The following is a 25,345-nucleotide window of genomic DNA, read 5'->3' on the forward strand; positions in this document are numbered from 1 at the left end:
AAACCAATGTTGGGTATTGCTGGAAGAGTTTTATTCAAGGCGAACTGTCAAGGGGTTCCCATTATAACCCAACCGCGTAAGGAACGCAAAATCCAGGAACATAACACCGATATTATGGAAACTAGGGCGGCAAGAGTGGAACAAAACACTAGGAAAAAGGCCGAGCCTTCCACCCTTTACCAAGTATATAGGTGCATTAAGATAACAAGATAATATGGTGATATCCCAACAATAAACAATGTTCCAACAAGGAACGATTCTCCAATCTTCACCTGCAACTAGCAACGCTATAAGAGGGGCTGAGAAAAGCAGTAACATAGCCAATCAACGGTTTGCTAGGACATGGTGGGTTAAAGGTTTGACATGGCAATTTGGGAGGCATTATAAGCAAGTGGTATGCATCATAGCATAGGCATAGCAAAAGAGCGAGCATCTAGCAAGCAAAGATAGAAGTGATTTCGAGGGTGTGATCATCTTACCTGCAAAGTTGTCAGAGTTGACTTGATCCTCGTAAGCAAACTCAACGGGCTCCTCGTTAGCGAACTCGTCTCCCGGCTCTACCCAAACAAGACAAACAAGCAAAAGGAACACAATAAACCACGTGCAAAGCTCAAACAAACATGATGCAAACATGGTATGCTATGCGGGATGCGATATGTGATGCATATGCAAGATTTGACAAGGAATGATTGAACCTGGCCTCAACTTGGAAATCGAAGAGTGCCACTGGAAAGGTGAGGTGATTTCGGTTGAAACCGATATAAAGATCACCGGAATCAGATGCACGGTTTGGAAATGGCAAGCAAAACAAATATGGCACCGGTCTGCGATAAACAGCAAGTAGCCATCTAAATGCATCAAGATAAATATGCTAAAGCACTCAAACATGACAACAAAATACATGGAAGGGATATAATCATGATGCTTGACAAAAGATGAACACTGATCTACGGCCAATTCATCCATTAACAGGTTCAAACAAGCATGACAAATATGCAAACGATAACAGGTTTCAGACTTAGTGAAATTAACACAAGTCTGGAATTTAACATCAGGTAGCACACTTTGGAGCATGAAAAATATATGCTACATGAACTTAACATGGCAAAGCAAGGCATGAAATGGAGCTACTCCAAGCACTTAACAAAAGTCCCTTAGTGACCTTGAGCCAAAAGGGATCAGAAAATACAATTGCAAGCATGTGAACATGGCAAAAACATAATCAGATTACAGACTTGGTGAAAAACTGGAGCATGCAAATCTGTTAACGAGTATGCATGTTCACGAGCTCGATGCACTCACTACAGAGCATGGCATGACAATCTAAGCGTACACCCATCAAAAATACATGGCATAGAAGCTAGACATGGCAAGGACAACAACATAGCATGCACAGATCAATAACAACATCCTCGGCAAAATCGCTAACAAGTCAACAATCTGCCAGGATTCACGAAATAGCAAAAGTAGAGCTCGATTGACTCAAGCTAGGGTGCTCCGTAAATGCAAACAAAGACATGGATGGATATAGCACCACAATGTTAACAAATCATCCTTACTTATCATCCTCAAAAGAGGCACGGATCACTAGTAAACAACATGAACATATGGCATATTGACAAAATCAGGACAAGGACTTGGAAAAATTCGAAGTCCCTGAAATCAGCATTAACGAATGCACTACTTTGTAAGCTTGTGCTAGTCACCACACATATCACAAAAATACATGGTAAGCACCTCTGTAAAGATGGCATGGCATATAACAAAACACATGTAGATCTCAGGAGCATATCATGCACACAGTAATCATGGCAAAAATGACAAATAGCTATTTGATGGAACAGATCTGACAATTTAACCATATAGCCCTCTTCCAACAGCATTTTGGGCATCAAGATGAGCTCAAATGAAAATGACGCAATGAGAAGAAATGATGTACTCTCTGAGACGAACAGTTTGATATGCTACACGTGCAAAACGGAGCTACAGATGCGGAGTTACAATGCGATGAACAATGCAAAAATATATGCAGACTTAGGAAAAAACGAGGTCAACCCCTAGGGTTACTGTAGCACCGGATCTAGATCCGCGATGCATGGACGCGGCGGGTCAGGTCGGACGTGTCCGGCCTGGCTGGACTTCATCCGGCGGCGCGAGGAGGGGGGAGACTAGGTTAGGGGGGAGAAGACCCGAAAATTTCGGGAGGGGATCTATATATAAGCATAGAGGGAGCTAGAAGAGTCCAAATGAGGTGCGGTTTGCGGCCACGCGATCGTGATCGAACGCTCTAGATGATGGAGAGGGTTTTGGTGGGTTTTGGGCCAAATTGGAAAGGTGTTGGGATGTAACACACACGAGGCCTTCTCGGTCCCTCGGTTAACCGTTGGAGTATCAAACGAAGTCCAAATGCCACGAAACTTGACAGGCGGTCTACCGGTGGTAAACCAAGGCCGCTTGGCAAGTCTCGATCCAATCTGGAAATGTTTAACCCCCACACACGAAAATAGGTAGAAAGGACCACCGGAGGAGATAGGAGCACCGGAATGCAAAACGGACAACGGGGAAAAAGCTCGAATGCATGAGACGAACATGTATGCAAATGCAATGCACATGATGACATGATATGAGATGCATGACAAAGGCAACAACACACGAAGACAAAAACCCGAACCCGAGGAAATAAAATAACTTAGTACCGGAAACGGCAAGAGTTGGAGAACATATAGGGTAAATGACATCCGGGGTGTTACACCGATGAAGCTTGGTATTCCAATGTTCAGGTACCTAGTGACTTCCTTCAAGTGTCGTCCAAGATGTGTATCTTCATCCGATTGTGCAAACTTGTTCCTTGTGTCCGCCATCCTATAGAGTAGAAAATGGAGAGGAGTCAGAAATTAGTAGAGAAGAGTGACCTATGGATTATCTTAGTGGTCGTTTCCTACATTCAGCGTGTGCTCTGATACCATCTTGTAGCAAACCGACCTTAGACGGTCAAGTCTCTGTGCTTCAGTGTCATCCCTGGATTGGTAATGCTGACACACACAGTACTCGAAGGATTTATAATAGAGTAGCAATCACACACTTATTACATCGAATGTCTCAAGAGAGAACTTATTACTATAAATACGACTTAAGGCCATCTAAATAAGATAACAGCGGAAGGCTTGGAAGATAAAGTGAGTCCATCAACTCCAACGGCATAGCTGAGTGCATGACAATGACCTAGCGCACCTTACTCCTCGTCTGAAAAGTCTGCAACATGATATGTTGCAGCCCGTAATGGGTCAGCACATGGAATATGCTGGCAATATAACACAGTACAGCAATGAACAGATAAATGCTATCACTACATGCATATATGGATGGTGGAGGCTCTATGGTTATAATGTTTTTGCGAAAAGCCAATTTTTCCATACAACAAAGGAATATATTTATTTAACTATCATGGTAGTTGAAACATCATTGAGAAGGTTCCTCCAACTCAATCCCAATTAAGTTAATCATTAACATCCCAAAAAAATTAATTTTTAGAGTGATGAGATCAAACCAATAATTCAAGTACCAGATACTCAAGATGTCCATAACCGGGGACACGGCTAACCACGATTAGTTTGTACAGTCTACAGAGGTTTGCGCACTTTTCCCCACAAGACTCAATCTCCTCCGTTGGATTTCTCGCACTACATGGTGTTTGAGAAACGGATGACCGAGACACAGTCTTTCAGAAGCACTAACTCTTTACTCTGGGTAGACAGTTACACCTACTTTCCCTCTACATCTGCTAGCCTACCACTGAAAGAGGTCACACAACATACTCAACTATGCCAGAGCCCATAATGGCTTGTGACTGCACACGGATGTTTCTAGCATGAATAATCTTATGATCTCTTTGAGCCTGGGTGGAGGACCGTAGGAGGATCACACGGGTACTCCGGGATATCCTAGGACAACACTGGATTCTCCAGATTCCCACAAGCAATCCACCCAGATGTGTATTAAAGTTGCCACCTTAAGTTGAACCATTAATTAACAACTCACATCTGTCATGGATACACTCAAACCCAATCCACGTCTACGAGCATAGCATGGCAATATAAGCATAGCGCAGAAGTAACTCCCAAGGGTTTGATAATAAAACAGGTAATAGGTTCTACCTCATCATCTACTTCCTAGAACCCACATGTTAAGAGATCCTACTCATGCAATGTGTGAGGATTGTAACTAATGCATAAAAACTGGGTAATGAAGGGGTATGATCAATGTGTTACTTGCCTTGCCGACGATCTGCAAATCATAGAGACTCGTAGTAGCACGCTACGCACTCCGGGAATTCTATCACAAACAAACAGTAGCATACATAAGCACTCAACTAGAAGCACGGATAAAACTCGAATAAAAAGATCTAACCAGAAAGTTCAACTGAAGAACTCCGGTTTGCAAAAAGAATCAAATCAAACGGATCAATGAAACTCAAACTACGAAAGAAACAAGATCCGCTTACTAATCTGAACTAAAGTCAAATTTTACAGTACCAAAATCTTGTTCAAGTTGGTTAAACAGAAAGAGAGCTTCGAGACTAAGATCTAGGCGCTTGTTTGACCTGATTTGGATAAACGACCGAAAAGATAAACTAAAATGAAGATCAGGCAGAAATCGCGATCGAAAATAATCACGGAAAAACCCTGGAGAATAAAACGAGATGAACAGGCTAACGAATGAACGTTCACTGTCTATGGTTAACTGACGAACAGCGTTTGTTAAAATGAGCGAACGGACGAACGTCCGCTAAACAACTAAACCGAGAAAAACCTAACCGAACAAAATAAAAAAATGCATCTAGGGTTTCTAAAGAAAAACCGATCGATTTTACCTAAACTGACAAAAATGGGCGTCGGATTCCGGCGAGATCCGGCGAACAGAGGCGGCTCCGGCGGGCTTGCGCGGGCGGCACGGCGAGGCAGGGCGCGAGGTTCGCGGCGGCGCAGCTCGGCAGCAGCGGCGTGCGACAGCGCTGCGGCAAGGGGCGGTGGCGGCATCGACTTGGGGTCCAGGGGCTGCGGGCGATGCTATTTAAGGAGGGGGGCTCGGCCTCGGGAGGAGTCCCGGGCGGCGATGGCGGCTCGCCCGTGTCCCAGCCGGACTCAGGCATGGCGGTGGCGCGATGCGGGCCGGCCTGGCTCGGCTGGGCCTTCGGCGCAGTCGGGCGTTGACTTTTTTAAAACAGATTTCGCCAGAAAAATCCTAAAAAATAAATTAAAAATATAAAAATACCAAAAGAAATTTTCATCGTCTAAATAAAATATTTAGAACAAAGTGAACATTTTCTTGGCCTAAAAATGTAATTTTGAAAAATGCATATTTTTCCAATTCAAATAAAATAGCAATAAAATCCAAATAAAATTATTTATTTGATTTTAATATTTTTCCTTCAATATTTCATTTATTTTGGAGAAGTTATATTATCTCCTCTCATATATTTTAGTATGAAATATTTACGGAGAGAAAAATAATTAAAACTGAAAATGATCCCCTTTTCAATATTTTATAAAAATTCAAATATGAAAACCGTGAAATCCCCAACTCTCTCCGTGGGTCCTTAGTTGCTTAGAATTTCGAGGATCGCAACACGAAATGCAATAAAATATGATATGCATGGATGACCTATGTATAACATTCCAAACTAAAATTTGGGATGTTACATCGGTCATTTTTGAAAATTAGGAACATTATTTGAAAAAAAATGAAAAATAGAACTTGAAAAAATAGAAAAAAGTAAAGGAAATACGCAAAGAAAATCGTTAAGAAGAAATAATCATGGAAAAACGAAAAAAGTAGACCTAAATCTGACCGGAAGGTTCCCAAAACTAGAAAAGCTAAATGGGGCGGCCCAGTGTAAATTGCCGGCTTCCTCCGTGTCTGTTTCGGCGGCAATGCACGGCAAATAGAAGATTTGTGTTAGTATTATACCATACATGGGTGTGTAATTGTTGTGGCCGGTATGGGTGAGGCCCAACTTCACATGGATCAATGGCGTGAAGCGCTATCTACAAGAAGAGCATCAAACAAAACACAACCAACTTTCATCTTCTTCCTCATGTCTCCTCTATCCCCTTGTGTCTGTAGTGATCCAACTCTTGCTCTTATACCCTTGATTTTTTGCTTTTCTAATCCTTGATCCTCTTCTCTGTATCTTAGTCTATTTGTGAAGCTTGGTTTGGTGAATTAATTCACATCCGGAACACTTGTATCGTTTTTGGGATGATGTTTACGGAGATGTGTTGGGGGAACGCAGTATTTCAAAAAATTTCCTACGATCACGCAAGATCTATCTAGAAGATGCATAGCAACGAGACGGGAGAGTGTGTCCACGTACCCTCGTAGAACGAAAGCGGAAGCGTTTAGTAACGCGGTTGATGTAGTCGAACGTCTTCACGATCCAACTGATCCAAGTACCGAACGTACGGCACCTCCGTGTTCAGCACACGTTCAGCATGATGACGTCCCTCGAGATCTTGATCCAGTTGAGGACGAGGGAGAGTTTCGTCAGCATGATGGCATGGTGACGGTGATGATAAAGTTATCGACGCAGGGCTTCACCTAAGCACTATGACGATACGACCGAGGTGTTGAACTATGGAGGGGGGCACCGCACACGGCTAAGAGATTGTCTGTTCTACTATTGGGGTGCCCCCTGGTCACGTATATAAAGGAGGGAGGGAGGGAGGAGGCCGGCCACGAGGGGCGCGACAGGGGGGAGTCCTACTTGGACTCCTAGTCCAAGTCGGATTCGCCCCCTCCCCCTTTTCCTTTCTTCCACCGGAGGGAAAGGAAGGAGGGGAGAAGGAGAAGGAAGGAGGGGGCCGCGCCCCCACCCCTTGTCCAATTTGGTTTGGGCAGGGGGAGGCACGCGCCACCTCGTGGCCCTTCTTCCCTCTCTTCACTAAAGCCCACTAAGGCCCATTAACTTCCCTGGGGGGTTCCGGTAACCTCCCCATACTCCGAAAAAATGCCCGAACCACTCGGAACCATTCCGATGTCCAAATGCAACTTTCCATTATATATGAATCTTTACCTCTCGACCATTTCGAGACTCCTCATCATGTCCATGATCTCATCCGAGACTCCGAACAAATTTTGGTCATCAAATCACATAAGTCATAATACAAATCATCATCGAATGTTAAGCATGCGGACCCTACGGGTTCGAGAACTATGTAGACATGACCGAGACACATCTCTGGTCAATAACCAATAGCGGAACCTGGATGCTCATATTGGCTCCTACATATTCTACGAAGATCTTTATTGGTCAAACCGCATAACAACATACGTCATTCCCTTTGTCATTGGTATGTTACTTGCCCGAGATTCAATCGTCGGTATCATCATACCTAGTTCAATCTCGTTACCGGCAAGTCTCTTGACTCGTTCCGTAATGCATCATCCCGTAACTAACTCATTAGTCACATTTCTTGCAAGGCTTATAGTGATGAGCATTACCGAGAGGGCCCAGAGATACCTCTCCGATACATGGAGTGACAAATCCTAATCTCGATCTATACCAACTCAACAAACACCACTGGAGACACCTGTAGAGCATATTTATGATCACCCAGTTACGTTGTGATGTTTGATAGCACACAAGGTGTTCCTCCGGTATTCGAGAGTTGCATAATCTCATAGTCAAAGGAACATGTATAAGTCATGAAGAAAGCAATAGCAATAAAACTAAACGATCATTATGTTAAGCTAACAGATGGGTCTTGTCCATCACATCATTCTCTAATGATGTGATCCCGTTCATCAAATGACAACACATGTCTATGGTTAGGAAACTTAACCATCTTTGATTAACGAGCTAGTCAAGTAGAGGCATACTAGGGACACTCTGTTTGTACATATATCCACACATGTACTAAGTTTCCGGTTAATACAATTCTAGCATGAATAATAAACATTTATCATGATACAAGGAAATATAAATAACAACTTTATTATTGCCTATAGGGCATATTTCCTTCAAGATGTTGATCCACCACTCTTTGATGGAGCACTCCAAATGCTAGGTGGACATGTCAATGATCTCGAGATGAAGCCAATCCTTTACCAAGTTCCAATGCCTCAAGGCGAACCGCCACTTACAAAAGAGGTGAGCCATGGATTCTTGCTCGCATTTGCACAAGGGGCAAATGCCACAGTTTGGCCATCCCCCTTTGGCCAACCTATCGACAGTCCAAACTCTATTTTGAATAGCTAACCAAGCAAAAAAAGTAAATTAAAAATAGGCGATGCCCATGCCTTCCAAATCGCGTGGTGCATGGGGGAATTGATAGCCCCACAAAATTGTGCCTTGTATGCGGACACCGCGGAGTAGAGCCTGTTGGATGTGTGCTTCCAAATAATATCATCCTATGCATTGGCGCCAAGGTGGAAGTCGTGGAGGGTTACTGTTAGACTTTGAGTCGTATTGTGTTTAGACAGGGTATGGAGTCGTGTCCTAATAGGACACTGATACGTCTCCAATGCATCTATAATTTTTTATTGTTCCATGCTATATTATATCCTGTTTTGGACATTATTGGGCTTTATTATACACTTTTATATTATTTTTGGGACTAACCTATTAACCGGAGGCCCAGCCCAGAATTGTTGTTTTTGGCTATTTCCGAGTTTCATAGAAAAAGAATATCAAACGGAGTCCAAACGGAATGAAACCTTCAGGGACGTGATTTTCGGAACGAACATGATCTAGAGGACCTGGACCCTACGTCAAGAAAGCAACCAGGAGGGCACGAGGTAGGGGGCGCGCCTCCCCCCTAGGCGCGCCCTCCACCCTCATGGGGCCCACGTTTCTCCACCGACGTACTTCTTCCTCCTATATATACCTACGTACCCAAACTACCAGATACGGAGCCAAAACCCTAATTCCACCGCCGTAACTTTCTGTACCCGTGAGATCCCATCTTGGGGCCTTTTCCGGAGCTCCGCTGGAGGGGGCATCGATCACGGAGGGCTTCTACATCAACACCATAGCCTCTCCGATGAAGTGTGAGTAGTTTACTTCAGACCTTCAGGTCCATAGTTATTAGCTAGATGGCTTCTTCTCTCTTTTTGGATCTCAATACAAAGTTCTCCCCCTCTCTTGTGGAGATCTATTCGATGTAATCTTCTTTTGCGGTGTGTTTGTTGAGACCGATGAATTGTGGGTTTATGATCAAGTTTATCTATGAACAATATTTGAATCTTCTCTGAATTCTTTTATGTATGATTGGTTATCTTTGCAAGTCTCTTCGAATTATCAGTTTGGTTTGGCCTACTAGATTGATCTTTCTTGCAATGGGAGAAGTGCTTAGCTTTGGGATCAATCTTGTGGTGTCCTTTCCCAGTGATAGTAGGGGCAGCAAGGCACGTATTGTATTGTTGCCATCGATGATAACAAGATGGGGTTTATATCATATTGCATGAGTTTATCCCTCTACATCATGTCATCTTGCTTAAAGCATTACTCCGTTCTTTTGAACTTAATACTCTAGATGCATCCTGGATAGCGGTTGATGTGTGGAGTAATAGTAGTAGATGCAGGCAGGAGTCGGTCTACTTGTCTCGGACGTGATGCCTATATGCATGATCATACCTAGATATTCTCATAACTATGCTCAATTCTGTCAATTGCTCAACAGTAATTTGTTTACCCACCGTAATACTTATGCTCTCGAGAGAAGCCACTAGTGAAACCTATGGCCCCCGGGTCTATTTTTCATCATAATAATCTTCTGTCAACAAGCTATTTCCTTTTTCGTTTATTTTGCTTTCTTTACTTTGCATCTTTATCATTTAAATACCAAAAATAGTATCTTATCATATCTATCAGACCTCACTTTTGTAAGTGACTGTGAAGGGATTGACAACCCCTTTATTGCATTGGTTGCAAGGATTTTATCTTTTTGTGTAGGTGCGAGGGTGAAAGTGCGTTATATCGACTAGAGGGGGGTGAATAGGCAATTTTTATGAAAGTCTTCAAAACGTGGAAGATTCGAAGACAAACGATAGAAACAAACCTATTACCATGCAGCGGAAGGTAGACTACACTAGGCAAACCATAGTCAAGTATTCAATGAAGTGAAGGCACAATGACTAATAGCAGCTAGGTAGTAAGGATCAGGTAGGAAGATATTAAGAAGCCAATCAGAACAAGCAGTCACTCAGTGAAGACAAAAGATAGTGCAATCATACGATGACTTCACAAGGACCAACAGTAAGTAAAGGGAAGGGAAGGATGAAACCAGTGACTCGTTGAAGACAAAGATTTGTTGGACCAGTTCCAGTTGCTGTGACAACTGTACGTCTGGTTAGGGCGGCTAGGTATTTAAACCTGAGGACACACAGTCCCGGACACCCAGTCCTGAACACGCAGCTCAGGACACCCAGTCCTCACCATATTCCCCTTGAGCTAATGTCACACAGACCTCGCCCAATCACTCTCGTAAGTCTTCAAGGTAGACTCCCAAACCTTCACAGACTTCATTCACCGGCGATCCACAATGACTCTTGCATGCTAAGAACGTGACGCCTAACCGGCTGGAGGATTCACAGTCCTCAAGTGTAATAAGTCTTCAGATCACACAGACAGGAAGACTTAAGTGATGCCTAACACTCTTTGGCTCTGTGTGGTTAGGGCTTTATCCTTGCAAGGAGTTCTCTCTCAAAGGCTTCGAGGTGGGTTGCTCTCACACGACAAAAGCCGTACTTTAACTCTGAGCAGCCAACTGTTTATGGTTGTAGGGGGTGGGCTATTTATAGCCACTAGGCAACCCAACCTGATTTGTCCGAAATGACCCTGGGTCACTAAGGAACTGACACGTGTTCCAATGGTCAGATTTCAAACACACACGGCAACTTTACTTGGGCTACAAGCAAAGCTGACTTGTCCGACTCTGGACAAGATTCGCTCTCATAGTCTTCACTCGAAGACATAGGTTTTGGTTAAGCATCACTTCAGTCATTCTAACTGGTTCTCTTGGACCCCACTTAACAGTATGGTGGTTCCTATGACTCAACAAAGAAGAAAAAGAACTACGAAAGATCTAAGTCTTCGAGCTCCATAGGCTTCATGCGATGTCTTCTCTTGTCATAGTCTTCAATGTGAATATCTTCATATACCACCTTTGACTTCAATGTCTTCATATATTTTTAGGGGTCATCTCTGGTAGGAAAACCGAATCAATGAGGGACTTCTACCTGTGTGGTCCTGCAATTATCACAAACACATTAGTCCCTCAACTAGGTTTGTCGTCAATACTCCAAACCAACTAGGGGTGGCACTATATGCACTTACAGAGGGACTCATGCATGGCCTCCTACTGGATTGATACCTTGGTTCTGAAAAACCGAGGGAAATACTTACACTACTTTGTTGCATCACCCTTTCCTCTTCAAGGGAAAACCAACGCAGTGCTCAAGAGGTAGCAAGAAGGATTTCTAGCGCCGTTGCCGGGGAGTCTACGCAAAAGTCAACATACCAAGTACCCATCACAAACCCTTATCTCCCGCATTACATTATTTGCCATTTGCTTCTCGTTTTCCTCTCCCCCACTTCACCATTGTCGTTTTATTCGCCCTCTCTCTCCGTCCTCCTTCTCTTTTGTCTATTTGCCTCTTTTTGCCCGTCTCTTCTTTGCTTGTGTGTTGGATTGCTTGGTTGTCACGATGGCTCAAGATAATACCAAATTGTGTGGCTTTACTAATACCAACAACAATGATTTTATTAGCACTCTGATTGCTCCTCTGACCGATGCTGAATCTTGTGAAATTAATGCTGCTTTGCTGAATCTTGTAATGAAAGATCCGTTTTCCGGCCTTCCTAGTGAAGATGCCGCTACCCATCTAAACAACTTTGTTGATTTGTGTGATATGCAAAAGAAGAAAGATGTGGACAATGATATTGTTAAATTGAAGCTATTTCCTTTTTCGCTTAGAGATCGTGCTAAAGCTTCGTTTTTGTCTTTGCCTAAAAATAGTATTGATTCGTGGAATAAGTGCAAAGATGCTTTTATCTCTAAGTATTTTCCTCCCGCTAAGATCATCTCTCTTAGAAACGATATCATGAATTTTAAGCAACTTGATCATGAACATGTTGCACAAGCTTGGGAGAGGATGAAATTAATGATACGTAATTGCCCTACACATGGTTTGAATTTATGGATGATTATACAAAATTTTTATGCAGGATTGAATTTTGCTTCTAGAAATCTTTTAGATTTGGTCACGGGAGGCACTTTTATGGAAATCACTTTAGAAGAATCTACTAAACTCCTAGATAATATTATGGTTAATTATTCCCAATGGCACACTGAAAGATCTACTAATAAGAAAGTGCATGCGATAGAAGAAATTAATGTTTTGAGTGGAAAGATGGATGAACTTATGAAATTATTTGCTACTAAAAGTGTTTCTTCTGATCCTAATGATATGCCTTTGTCTACTTTAATTGGGAATAATAATGAATCTATGGATGTGAATTTTGTTGGTAGGAATAATTTTGGTAATAACGCATATAGAGGAAACTTTAATCCTAGGTCGTATCCTAGTAATTCCTCTAATAATTATGGTAATTCCTACAACAATTCTTATGGAAATTTCAATAAGATACCCTCTAATTTTGAATCTAATATTAAAGAATTTATTACTTCACAAAAGAATTTCAATGCTTTGATTGAAGAAAAATTGCTTAAGATTGATGAGTTGGCTAGGAATGTTGATAGAATTTCTCATGATATTGATTCTTTGAAACTTAGATCTATTCCACCTAAGCATGATATCAATGAGTCTCTCAAAGCCATGAGAATTTCCATTGATTTGTGCAAAGAAAGAACCGCTAGGATGCGTGCTAAGAAAGATTGCTTTATAAAAGTGTGTTCTTCTAGTTTCCATGATAATAAAGATGAAGATCTAAAAGTTACTGATGTGTCCCCTATTAAATCTTTGTTTTGCAATATGAATCTTGATAATTATGGGACTGAATATGATTCACCTTTACCTAGAAGACGTTCCAAAAATTCAGAGTCTTTAGATCTTGATGCTAAAATTGTTAAAAGTGGGATTGAAGAAGTCAAAACTTTAAATATCAATGAACCCAATATTTTGGATCTCAAGGAATTTAATTATGATACTTGCTCTTTGATAGATTGTATTTCCTTGTTGCAATCCGTGCTAAATTCCCCTCATGCTTATAGTCAAAATAAAGCCTTTACCAAACATATCGTTGATGCTTTGATGCAATCTTATGAAGAAAAACTTGAGTTGGAAGTTTCTATCCCTAAAAAACTTTATGATGAGTGGGAACCTACTATTTAAATTAGAATTAGAGATCATGAATGATATGCTTTGTGTGATTTGGGTTCTAGTGTTTCCACGATTCCAAAGACTTTGTGTGATTTGCAAGGTTTCTGTGATTTTGATGATTGCTCTTTAAACTTGCACCTTGCGGATTCAACTATGAAGAAACCTATGGGAAGAATTAATGATGTTCTTATTGTTGCAAATAGGAATTGTGTGCCCGTAGATTTTATTGTTCTTAACATAGATTGCAATCCTTCATGTCCTATTATTCTTGGTAGACCTTTCCTTAGAATGATTGGTGCAATTATTGATATGAAGGAAGGGAATATTAGATTCCGATTTCCGTTAAGGAAAGGCATGGAACACTTACCTAGAAAGAAAATTAAATTACCATATGAATCTATTATGAGAGCCACTTATGGATTGCCTACCAAAGATGACAATACCTAGATCTATCCTTGCTTTTATGCCTAGCTAGGGGCGTTAAACGATAGCGCTTGTTGGGAGGCAACCCAATTTTATTTTTATTCCTTGCTTTTTGCTCCTGTTTAGTAATAAATAATTTATCTAGACTCTGTTTTTTTTGTGTTTTTTGTGTTTAATTAGTGTTTGTGCCAAGTAGAACCATTGGGAAGGCTTGGGGAAAGTCTTTTTAATCTTCCTGTAAAAAAACAGAAACTTTAGCGCTCACGAGAATTGCTGCAATTTTTATTTGGAAAGTGATATTTAGTTAATTCTTTTTGAAGATGATTAATAGATAAATTCCTCACGTCCAGAAATTCATTTTAGAATTTTTGGAGTTCCAGAACACGCGTTAGCTACAGATTACTACAGACTGTTCTGTTTTTGACAGATTCTGTTTTTCGTGTGTTGTTTGCTTATTTTGATGAATCTATGGCTAGTAAAATAGTTTATAAACCATATAGAAGTTGGAGTGCAGTAGTTTTAACACCAATATAAATAAATAATGAGTTCATTACAGTACCTTGAAGTGGTGTTTTGTTTTCTTTCGCTAACGGAGCTCATGAGATTTTCTACTTTAAGTTTTGTGTTGTGAAGTTTTCAAGTTTTGGGTAAAAGATTTGATGGGTTATGGAACAAGGAGTGGCAAGAGGCTAAGCTTGGGGATGCCCATGGCACCCAAAGATAATCTAAGGACACCTAAAAGCCCAAGCTTGGGGATGCCCCGTAAGGCATCCCCTCTTTCGTCTACTTCCATCGGTAACTTTACTTGGAGCTATATTTTTATTTACCACATGATATGTGTTTTGCTTGGAGCGTATTGTATTATTTGAGTCTTTATTTGTTAGTTTTCCAAAATCATCCTTGCTGTACAAACCTTTTGAGAGAGACACACATGATTCGGAAATTGTTAGAATACTCTATGTGCTTCACTTATATCTTTTGAGTTATATAGTTTTTGCTCTAGTGCTTCACTTATATCTTTTAGGGCACAGTGGTGGATTTGTTTTATAGAAACTATTGTTCTCTAATGCTTCACTTAGGTTATTTTGAGAGTCCTACAAAACATCGTGGTAATTTGATTTAATTATGTTAGGCATTCAAGATTAATAAAAAAATTCTTATGAGTGTGTTGAATACTATGAGAAGTTTGATACTTGATAATTGTTTTGAGATATGGAGATGGTGATATTAGAGTCGTGCTAGTTGAGTAGTTGTGAATTTGAGAAATGCTTGTGTTGAAGTTTGTGATTCCCGTAGCATGCACGTATGGTGAACCGTTATGTGAAGAAGTTGGAGCATGAATTATTTATTGATTGTTTTCCTTATGAGTGGCGGTCGGGGATGAGCGATGGTCTTTTCCTACCAATATATCCCCCTAGGAGCATGCGCGTAATACTTTGCTTCGATAACTAATAGATTTTTGCAATAAGTATGTGTGTTCTTTATGACTAATGTTGAGTCCATGGATTATACGCAATATCACCCTTCCACCATTGCTAGCCTCTCTATTACCGCGCACCTTTCGCCGGTATCATACATCCACCATATACCTTCCTCAAAACAGCCACCATACCTACCTATCATGGCATTTCCATAGCCATTCCACATATATTGCCATGCAACTTTCCACCGTTCCGTTTACTATGAGACGCTCCATCATTGTCATATTGCTTTGCATGATCATGTAGTTGACATTTTAGTTGTCGCAAAGCCACCGTTCATAATTCTTTCGTACAAGTCACTCATGCATCATTGCTATCCCGGTATACCGCCAGAGGCATTCATATAGAGTCATACTTTGTTCTAGTATCGAGTTGTAATCATTGAGTTGTAAATAAATAGAAGTGTGATGATCATCATTCATAGAGTATTGTCCCAAAAAAAGAGGCCAAAAAGGCCCCAAAAAAGGGACAATACTACTATCCTTTTTCCACACTTGTGCTTCAAAGTAGCACCATGATCTTCATGATAGAGAGTCTCCTATGTTATCACTTTCATATACTAGTGGGAATTTTTCATTATAGAACTTGGCTTGTATATTCCAATGATGGGCTTCCTCAAAATGCCCTAGGTCTTCGTGAGCAAGCGAGTTGGATGCACACCCACTTAGTTCTTTTTGTTGAGCTTTCATATACTTATAGCTCTAGTGCATCCGTTGCATGGCAATCCCTACTCACTCACATTGATATCTATTAATGGGCATCTCCATAGCCCATTAATACGCCTAGTTGATGTGAGACTATCTTCTCCCTTTTTGTCTTCTCCACAACCACCATTCTATTCCACATATAGTGCTATGTCCATGGCTCACGCTCATGTATTGCGTGAAGATTAAAAAGTTTGAGAACACCAAAAGTATGAAACAATTGCTTGGCTTGTCAATGGGGTTTTGCATGATTTAAATACTTTGTGTGATGAAGATGGAGCATAGCCAGACTATATGATTTTGTAGGGATAACTTTCTTTGGCCATGTTATTTTGAAGAGACATGGTTGCTTAGTTAGTATGCTTGAAGTATTATTATTTCTATGTCAATATTGAACTTTTGTCTTGAATCTTTCAGATCTAAATATTCATATCACAATTAAGAGAATTACATTGAAATCATGCCAAGTAGCATTCCACATCAAAAATTCTGTTTTTATCATTTACTTACTCGAGGACGAGCAGGAATTAAGCTTGGGGATGCTTGATACGTCTCCAACGCATCTATAATTTTTTTATTGTTCCATGCTATATTATATCCTGTTTTGGACATTATTGGGCTTTATTATACACTTTTATATTATTTTTGGGACTAACCTATTAACCGGAGGCCCGGCCTAGAATTGCTGTTTTTTGCCTATTTTAGAGTTTCGCAGAAAAAGAATATCAAACAGAGTCCAAACGAAATGAAACCTTCGGAAGCGTGATTTTCGGAACGAACATGATCCAGAGGACTTGGACCCTACGTCAAGAAAGCAACCAGGAGGGCACGAGGTAGGGGCGCGCCTACCCCCCCAGGCGCGCCCTCCACCCTCATGTTGGGGATCGTAGTAGAAATTTAAAATTTTCTACGCATCACCAAGATCAATCTATGGAGTAATATAGCAACAAGGGGAAGGGGAGTGCATCTACATACCCTTGTAGACCGCTAAGCGGAAGCGTTACTAGAACGCGGATGAGGTAGTTGTACTCGTAGCGATTCAGATCGCGGTCGATTCCGATCTAAGCGCCGAACAACGGCGCCTCCGCGTTCAACACACGTGCAGCCCGGTGACGTCTCCCATGCCTTGATCCAACAAGGAGAGAGGGAGAGGTTGGGGAAGACTCCGTCCAGCAGCAGCACGACGGCTTGGTGGTGGTGGAGGAGCGCGGTACTCCAGCAGGGCTTCGCCAAGCACTACGAGAGACGAGGAGGGAGAGAGGTAGGGCTGCGCCTTGGGAGAGAGAGACTCGTGTGTTATGCAGCCCCAAAACCTCCACTGTATATAGGGGCAAGGGCAAGGGGAGGCGCTCTAGGGTTTCCCCTAGGGGGGCGGCGGCCAGGGCAGATGGGATCTCCCCTTTGGGTGACTTGGCCCCCAAGCCAGGAGGTGGGAACCCTAGATGGGGCGCCCCAAACCCCCTGGTCACGTGGGAATAGGTGAGGGGGCGCACAGCCCCTTAGTGGGCTGGTTTGCCCCCTTCCCTTGGCCCATGAAGCCCCCCAACACTTGCCGGGGCTCCCGAAACACCTTTCGGTCATGCTGGTCATCACCCGGTACCTCCGGAACACTTCCGGACTCCAAAACCCTTCGTCCAATATATCAATCTTCACCTGCGGACCATTTCGGAACTCCTTGTGACGTCCGGGATCTCATCCGGGACTCCGAACAACATTCGGTAACCGCGTACATACTTTCCCTATAACCCTAGCGTCATCGAATCTTAAGTGTGTAGACCCTACGGGCTCGGGAATAATACAGACATGACCGAGACATCTCTCTGGTCAATAACCAACAGCGGGATCTGGATACCCATGTTGGCTCCCACATGTTCCACGATGATCTCATCAGATGAACCACGATGTCAAGGATTCAGTCAATCCCGTATACAATTCCCTTTGTCTACCGGTATAGTACTTGCCCGAGATTCGATCGTCGGTATCTCGATACCTTGTTCAATCTCGTTACCGGTAAGTCTCTTTACTCGTTCTGTAACACATCATCCCATGATCAACTTCTTGGTCACATTGTGCACATTATGATGATGTCCTACCGAGTGGGCCCAGAGATACCTCTCCGTTTACACGGAGTGACAAATCCCAGTCTCGATTCGTGCGAACCCAACAAACACTTTCGGAGATACCCGTAGTGCACCTTTATAGCCACCCAGTTACGTTGTGGCGTTTGGTACACCCAAAGCATTCCTACGGTATCCGGGAGTTGCACAATCTCATGGTCTAAGGAAATGATACTTGACATTAGAAAAGCTTTAGCAGACGAACTATACGATCTTGTGCTAGGCTTAGGATTGGGTCTTGTCCATCACATCATTCTCCTAATGATGTGATCCTGTTATCAATGACATCCAATGTCCATGGTCAGGAAACCATGACCATCTATTGATCAACGAGCTAGTCAACTAGAGGCTTACTAGGGACATGTTGTGGTCTATGTATTCACACATGTATTACGGTTTCCGGTTAATACAATTATAGCATGAACAATAGACAATTATCATGAACAAGGAAATACAATAATAACCATTTTATTATTGCCTCTAGGGCATATTTCCAACAGTCTCCCACTTGCACTAGAGTCAATAATCTAGTTCACATCAGTATGTGATTGCAATGAATCCAACACCCATGGGGTTTGTTCATATCTTGCTTGTGAGAGAGGTTTATTAGTCAATGCGTCTGAACCTTTCAGATACATGTGTGCTTTACAAATCTCTGTGTCATCTTGTAGATGCAGCTACCACACGCTACTTGGAGCTATTCCAAATAATTGTTCTACTATACGAATCCAGTTTACTACTTAGAGTCATCCAGATTAGTGTCAAAGTTTACATCGACGTAACCCTTTACGATGAACTCTTTTACCACCTCCATAATCGAGAAAATTCCTTAGTCCACTAGTTACTAAGGATAAGTTCGACCGCTGTCGTGTGATCCATTCCTGGATCACTCTTGTACCCCTTGACTAAATCATGGCAAGGCACACTTCAGGTGCGGTACACAGCATATCATACTGTAGATCCTACGTCTAAAGCATAGGGGACGACCTTCGTCCTTTCTCTCTCTTCTGCCGTGGTCAGGTCTTGAGCCTTACTCAATATTCACAGCTTGTAACACAGCTAAGAACTCCTCCTTTGCTGATCTATTTTTGAACTCCTTCAAAATCTTGTCACGGTATGTATTCATTCGAAAGTACTATTAAGCGTTATTGATCTATCCTTATAGATCTTAATGCTCAATGTTCAAGTAGCTTAATCCAGATTTTCCATTGAAAAACACTTTTCAAATAACCCTGCATGCTTTCCAGAAATTCTACATCATTTCTAATCAACAATATGTTAACAACATATACTCATCAAAAATTCTATAGTGCTCCCACTCACTTCTTTGGAAATAGAAATTTCTCATAAACTTTGTATAAACCCAAAATCTTTGATCATCTCATCAAATCGTACATTCCAACTCTGAGATGCTTACTCCAGTCCTTAGAAGGATTGCTGGAGCTTTGCATATTTGTCAGCATCTTTTAGGATTGACAAAACCTTCTGGTTGTATCACATAAACCTTTCCTCAAGAAAAATGTCGAGGAAACAATGTTTTTACATCCTATCTGCAAGATTTCATAAATAATGCAGTAACTGCTAACATAATTCCAACAGACTCTTAGCATCGCTACGAGTGAGAAAGTCTCATCATAGTCAACTCCTTGAACTTGTCGGGAAACATCTTAATGACAAGTCGAGCTTTCTTAATGGTGACACTTACCATCATTGTCTGTCTTCCTTTTAAAATCCATCTGCACCCAACAACCTTACGACCATCAAGTGGTTCTTTCAAAGTCTATACTTTCTTTTATACATGGATCCTCTCTCGGATTTTATGGCCTCGAGCCATTCTTTAGAATCTAGGCACACCATCACTTCTCCATAGCTCGTAGGTTCATTGTTGTCTAGCAACATGACTTCCAAGATAGGACTACGTACCACTCTAAAGTAGTATGCATCCTTGTCGACCTATGAGGTTTGGTAGTTGTCGTGGTTCTAAGCCTGACAGTAGAGTGGGGGGTAGGTATGGAGAGGCAAGGTCCTAGCTATGGAGAGGTTGTAAACACAAGGGATGTACGAGTTCAGGCCCTTCTCGGAAGAAGTAATAGCCCTACGTCTCGGAGCCCGGAGGAGGTCGAGTGGATTATGAGTATATGAGTTACAAGGTGCCGAACCCTCCTGCCTGTGGAGGGGGGTGGCTTATATAGAGTGCGCCAGGACCCCAGCCAGCCCACGTAGGAGAGGGTTTAAGGTGAGTTAAGTCTGGGGCGTTACTGGTAACGCCCCACATAAAGTGTCTTTACTATCATAAAGCCTACTTAATTACAGGCCGTTGCAGTGCGGAGTGCCTCTTGACCTCCTGGTGGTCGAGTGAGTCTTCGTGGTCGAGTCCTTCAAGTCAGTCGAGTGAGTCCCTCGTTGGTCGACTGGAAGGCGACCTCTTCTAAGGGTGTCCTTGGGTAAGGTACTTAGATCAGGTTCGTGACCCTACCCTAGGTACATGACCCCATCATTAGCCCCCGAATGGATCGAGGCTTCGAGTGAGGAAGGAGTTGGTGTCGTTTCCGATTAACTTTTGCGCTCTGGTCGTGCATTGTTCTGGACCAAAGAATCTCTTCGTCGATGGTAAGCAACTTGTCTTCAGTCGACTCGATTCATTCTCTTCTTTCGTCGAGTGATCTTTCGGGCTTCGACGATCCCCGAGCGACGGATCGCGGGAAACCCCGCGTCTGACAGACTGATCTGCCGTTCGCGGATTCCGCGGCATGCGAAATTTGGGGACGCGCGCGAAGTGGAGCGGACCGCGGCGTTCGGATGGGACGGGACATAGACGCCTCGATCTCCGCGCCACTTTCTTCGCCACGTATCCCGTCTGCATAACTGCTCCCGGATATGATTAGATCGACCGGGCCCACCTGTCATCCACTCGGAAGGGACCTTATAAATGCGCCCGGCGAGGATTTCTGTGCTGCGCCTCAGCATTCTCTCTCTCTCTCTCTGCTCCCTTCGTCCCCGCCCAGCGCGCTCGCTCTCGCCTCCGCACAACTTCCCTTCACGCATCTCGCCGGCAACCATGGCCAAGGAGAAGACGGCGGCGCTGGAACGTGCGAAGAAGGCGTCGGCGTCGGAGAAGGCAAAGGGGAGATCTACCAGCCGCGGAGGGTCCTCGTCCAGATCCCGCCTGCCGAAGGGCTGGGTCCAAGGAGACTGGATCCAGTCGACCATCACAGAGAAAGACCTCCTCGACATGGCCAACGAGGGCTTGATCCCTCATGGAGCTGCGAGGCTTCCGGGGAAGGAATGGCAGCCCCAGCCATAAGAGGGTGAGTGTGTGCTCTTGGCCACCCATGTTGATCGTGGATTTTCCTTGCCTCCGAGTATTTTCTTCCGTGGCTTCTTGAACTTCTTTGCAGCGCAGCTCCACCACTTTACCCCAAACTCTATCGCCTATCTTGCCGCATTTGTGTCCATGTGTGAGGGTTTCTTGGGCTGTCGACCGCACTGGGGTTTGTTCAAACATATATTCACGTGTCGCTCTCAGACCGTGAAGAAGGCGAGCCCAGGTGATGAGCGAACCCGAGTCGTCCAAATGTGTGGGGGTCTGGGGATCCAGGTGAGGAATAAGAGCACCTTCCCGCCCATGACCTTTCCCGAGTCAGTCAGAGGCTGGCAGTCGACCTGGTTCTACTGCCAGGACCAGTCGACGCCGGGACAGTCGAGTGGACTCCCACAGTTTACCATGGACCGAGTGAACAAGCCTTCCTCTCTGAAGTTGATTCCGGAGGAGAAAGCTGACGTGAAGATGTTGATGGAGCGCGTGGTGCAGTTGGTTCGGGAGGGAGTGACGGGCATGGGCCTCCTGGAGGTCTTCCTCAGGCGTCGCATCCAGCCCCTTCAGTTCCGGAGCCACTGCATGTGGTTGTACTGTGGGACTGAAGACGAGACTCGAGTCCATCCAGAAGCAGTCGACGATGTCACTCTGGAAAGATGGATGGTAGCCGTTACCGGAAACAAGGACAACCCACGCGGAGCCAGAAGGATTCCTCCACTCGACCACAACAACGATCCAAACAAGGTACACTTGCTCTGCTCTCCACTGCGTTCTTGTCGCATTCATTTCTGTTTACTCTGCCGACTGGTCGACTGATCCTTGTCTTGATATCTGCTAGTCCCTCACCGAGCTGTACTCGATGCCCAATGGGGCACAAGCTCCGACTGAGGAGGGTGAGGCGAGTGGGGGCGAGAGCCAGGACGAGGAGGAATGGGACTCGGACGTTGCAGAGGATGATGATGATGATGACGATGATGGCGGTGATGAAGATGACGTTGAAGACGAGGAAGAAGAGGAGGAGGAGGTCGTACCACCGCGCTCGGAAAGGCGGTCGAAGCTTTTCCACGACCCTTCGACTGAACGTGGTAAGGGGGTTGCGACCGCTGCTCAGTCGACCAAACGCCCTCAGACCACCTCTCCAGTGCCGACTGAAAAGGCGCCGAAGCAGCCCAGGGCGGCCTCGTCGAAGCCGATCAAGCTCCTGCCGAAGATGAAGGTGTCCATCCCCACCATATCAGGGTAACCGTGCTGCTTAAGTCTTCTTATTTTGTGTGAACTTTGTCTCTGGTCGACGCTGAAGTTAGTCGACTGATCCTTTGGAGTTGCAGTGCTGCTACTTCTGAAACCTCAGCCCGGGCTGATGACCACGAGATGGAGGACGCAGCAACTTCGAAACCAGGTACTGTATTCTTAACGCCGTTCTTAGTCGACTGACTCGCGATCTCTGATCCCGATTCTTCTCCGCAGCTCCACCCAATGTTGTTATCGATCTCCCTGATGATGATGAGGATGAAGAACCACTGAAGCGCAGGAGGAGTCGGAAAGCGTCCGCCAGTAAGGTGCCTCAGGATGTGACGGCGCCTGAGATTCTGACTGCGGAGGAAGAGAACACCACTCGACACACGGTGTCCTTCGCAGATCCATTGACGAGTGCTCAGCAGCCCTCCCTCTTCACAACGCACCACGTCCCGGAGGACCAAGCTGGCGCAGCGAAGGAAGCGATACGCCAGGCGGGTATCATGATGGAGCAGTTGAAGACCATCCGGGATGCAAGCCAAGCAGCTTATGACGCCAGTTCTGCCCTCCAAAGCAATGTTCAGGTCAGTCGACCACCGTTTGTTTTGTTGGATATGCTACCAGAAACTTTTCCTTTCCGGAATTTATAGTAGTCACCCACTGGGTGTGTCGAGTAAACTCCGTGTGAGCGGGGGCACGCTGAGTGCACCCGCTGGGTGTAGTCCCCAAGGCTAAGGTCGACTGCTGGCAGTCGGCCTTAGGCTTTATGATGTCAATCTTTCTGTCAGTCGACTATGTCGACTGGATTTCACAAACCGGTGGGGGCACGCTGAGTGCACCCACTGGGTGTAGTCCCCGAGACTGTGGTCGACTGCTTGCAGTTGATCACAGTCTTAAAGAATACATCTCTCCCTTTTTTTTGAGGTCGACTGGTCGACTTTGTCTTCAACAGGATTAATGGGGGCACGCTGAGTGCACCCACTGGGTGTAGTCCCCGAGACTACGGTCGAATGCTTGTATTCGGCTGTAGTCTTAGAAACGTGTGTTTTTTCCTTTTTCACTCGGAAGTGAATTATATTTGACATTTAGTCGATTGGTTCTTCGCAGAACTCTTGTGATCTTGTGGCTCGCTACTCTGAGCTGGAAAACAAGCATACTCAACTCGAGCTGAGCCTGAAGCTGGTTCAGGAGAAGCTGACAAAGGCAAAGGAGGAGACCGAAGGTATGTTTGGTGAGACCCTGACGACTACTTTTCCCCTCGCTTGTTTCAAAATCTGATCTTGCTGTAACTTGCAGGTAAGGTAAGGGAGGCCCAACAGAAGAAAGACCTTGAACTAGCTGAGAAGATCAAGCTTGCTGACAAGAAGTTAGCTTCAGTCACCAAGCTTGAACAAGACAATACCAATCTGAAAGCTGCTCTTGGGATCGCCAACAAGGAGGTCAGTCGACTGAAAACTGATAAAGCTGCTCTGACCGACCAAGTCAGCAAATTGACTGGGAAGAAAACTGATCTGGAGGCCTTCCTGAGTGGTCTTGCCAAGAAGCTGTTTCTTATGCTTGAAGGTAAACCTCTATGCTTGGCAAACATTTCCAATTGTGGTTTTTCCATTCGACCATCCCCTTGACTTAGTGATCATCCTTGCAGAATTTTGTCAAAACTTTGAAGAAGAAACTAGCCGGCTGGAGCCAAACCTCGACCCCGTCAATTCTCCGGTGAACGACGAAGTTGCCATGGATGTTTTCCGACTGGAGTCTCGTGTTGCAGCTGTCGTGGACTATCTCGCAAGGCTGAAGGCCGCCACATCTCGCATCGACTCGACGCTCTGGCCTGAGGAGACACTTCAGAATGACCTTGAGTCGCTGATGGCTCGCTTGAACACGATCCCTGGTCGAGTGCAGGAATGGAAGAAGTCCTCGGCTTGGTGTGGTGCAGATGTCGCTCTGTGTCTGGCCTGAGTCCACTGTAAAGATGCGCGAGAAGAGAAGCTGGCGGCTCTTCGGGTGGCCAACACCAAGAAACACGACTTCAGGTCCTTTATGGAAACTTTCCTTGCAGCTGCCACTCGGATCGCCGACGGAATTGACCTTGATGAATTCGTTGCACCTTCCAGCCCTCCACAGGAGGGGTAAAAAACTTCTTCTGGCTCGACGCTTTAAATTTGCCTCGGTATGCCGAGTGGAATTGTAACCGATAAACCTTAACAGGCTTAATGCCTGAGCACTTTCGGTTCCTTTAGATATCGATTCAAACTTGACTTTGGTGCTTGAATATGATTGCCTTTGGCTCGAAATGTCTTTTGTAGGTTCAAAGCAAGGCGCCTTTACTGCAATCGACTTATTCTTTAGTCCACTTAGGCGAGCACTGGGCTGCGGCTAAGCCTCCGAGTGGAAGCCCGGCTTACCACTCGGTAGGATTTCTATAACTTAGGCGAGCACTGGGCCGCAGCTAAGCCCCCGAGTGAGAGGTTTGCTCTTCACTCGGTAGGATTTTTATAACTTAGGCGAGTGCTTGGGCTGCAGCTAAGCCCCCGAGTGAGAGGGTTGCTCTTCACTCGGTAGGATTTTTACAACTTAGGCGAGCACAGGGCTGTAGCTAAGCCCCCGAGTGAGAGGGTTGCTCTCCACTCGGTAGGATTTTTGTAACTTAGGCGAGTGCTTGGACTGCAGCTAAGCCTCCGAGTGGGAGGGTCGCTCTTCACTCGGTAGGATTTTTATAACTTAGGCGAG

This window comes from Triticum dicoccoides, chromosome 3A (genome assembly GCF_002162155.2).
Source record: "Triticum dicoccoides isolate Atlit2015 ecotype Zavitan chromosome 3A, WEW_v2.0, whole genome shotgun sequence".
NCBI classification, from domain to species: Eukaryota; Viridiplantae; Streptophyta; class Magnoliopsida; order Poales; family Poaceae; genus Triticum; species Triticum dicoccoides.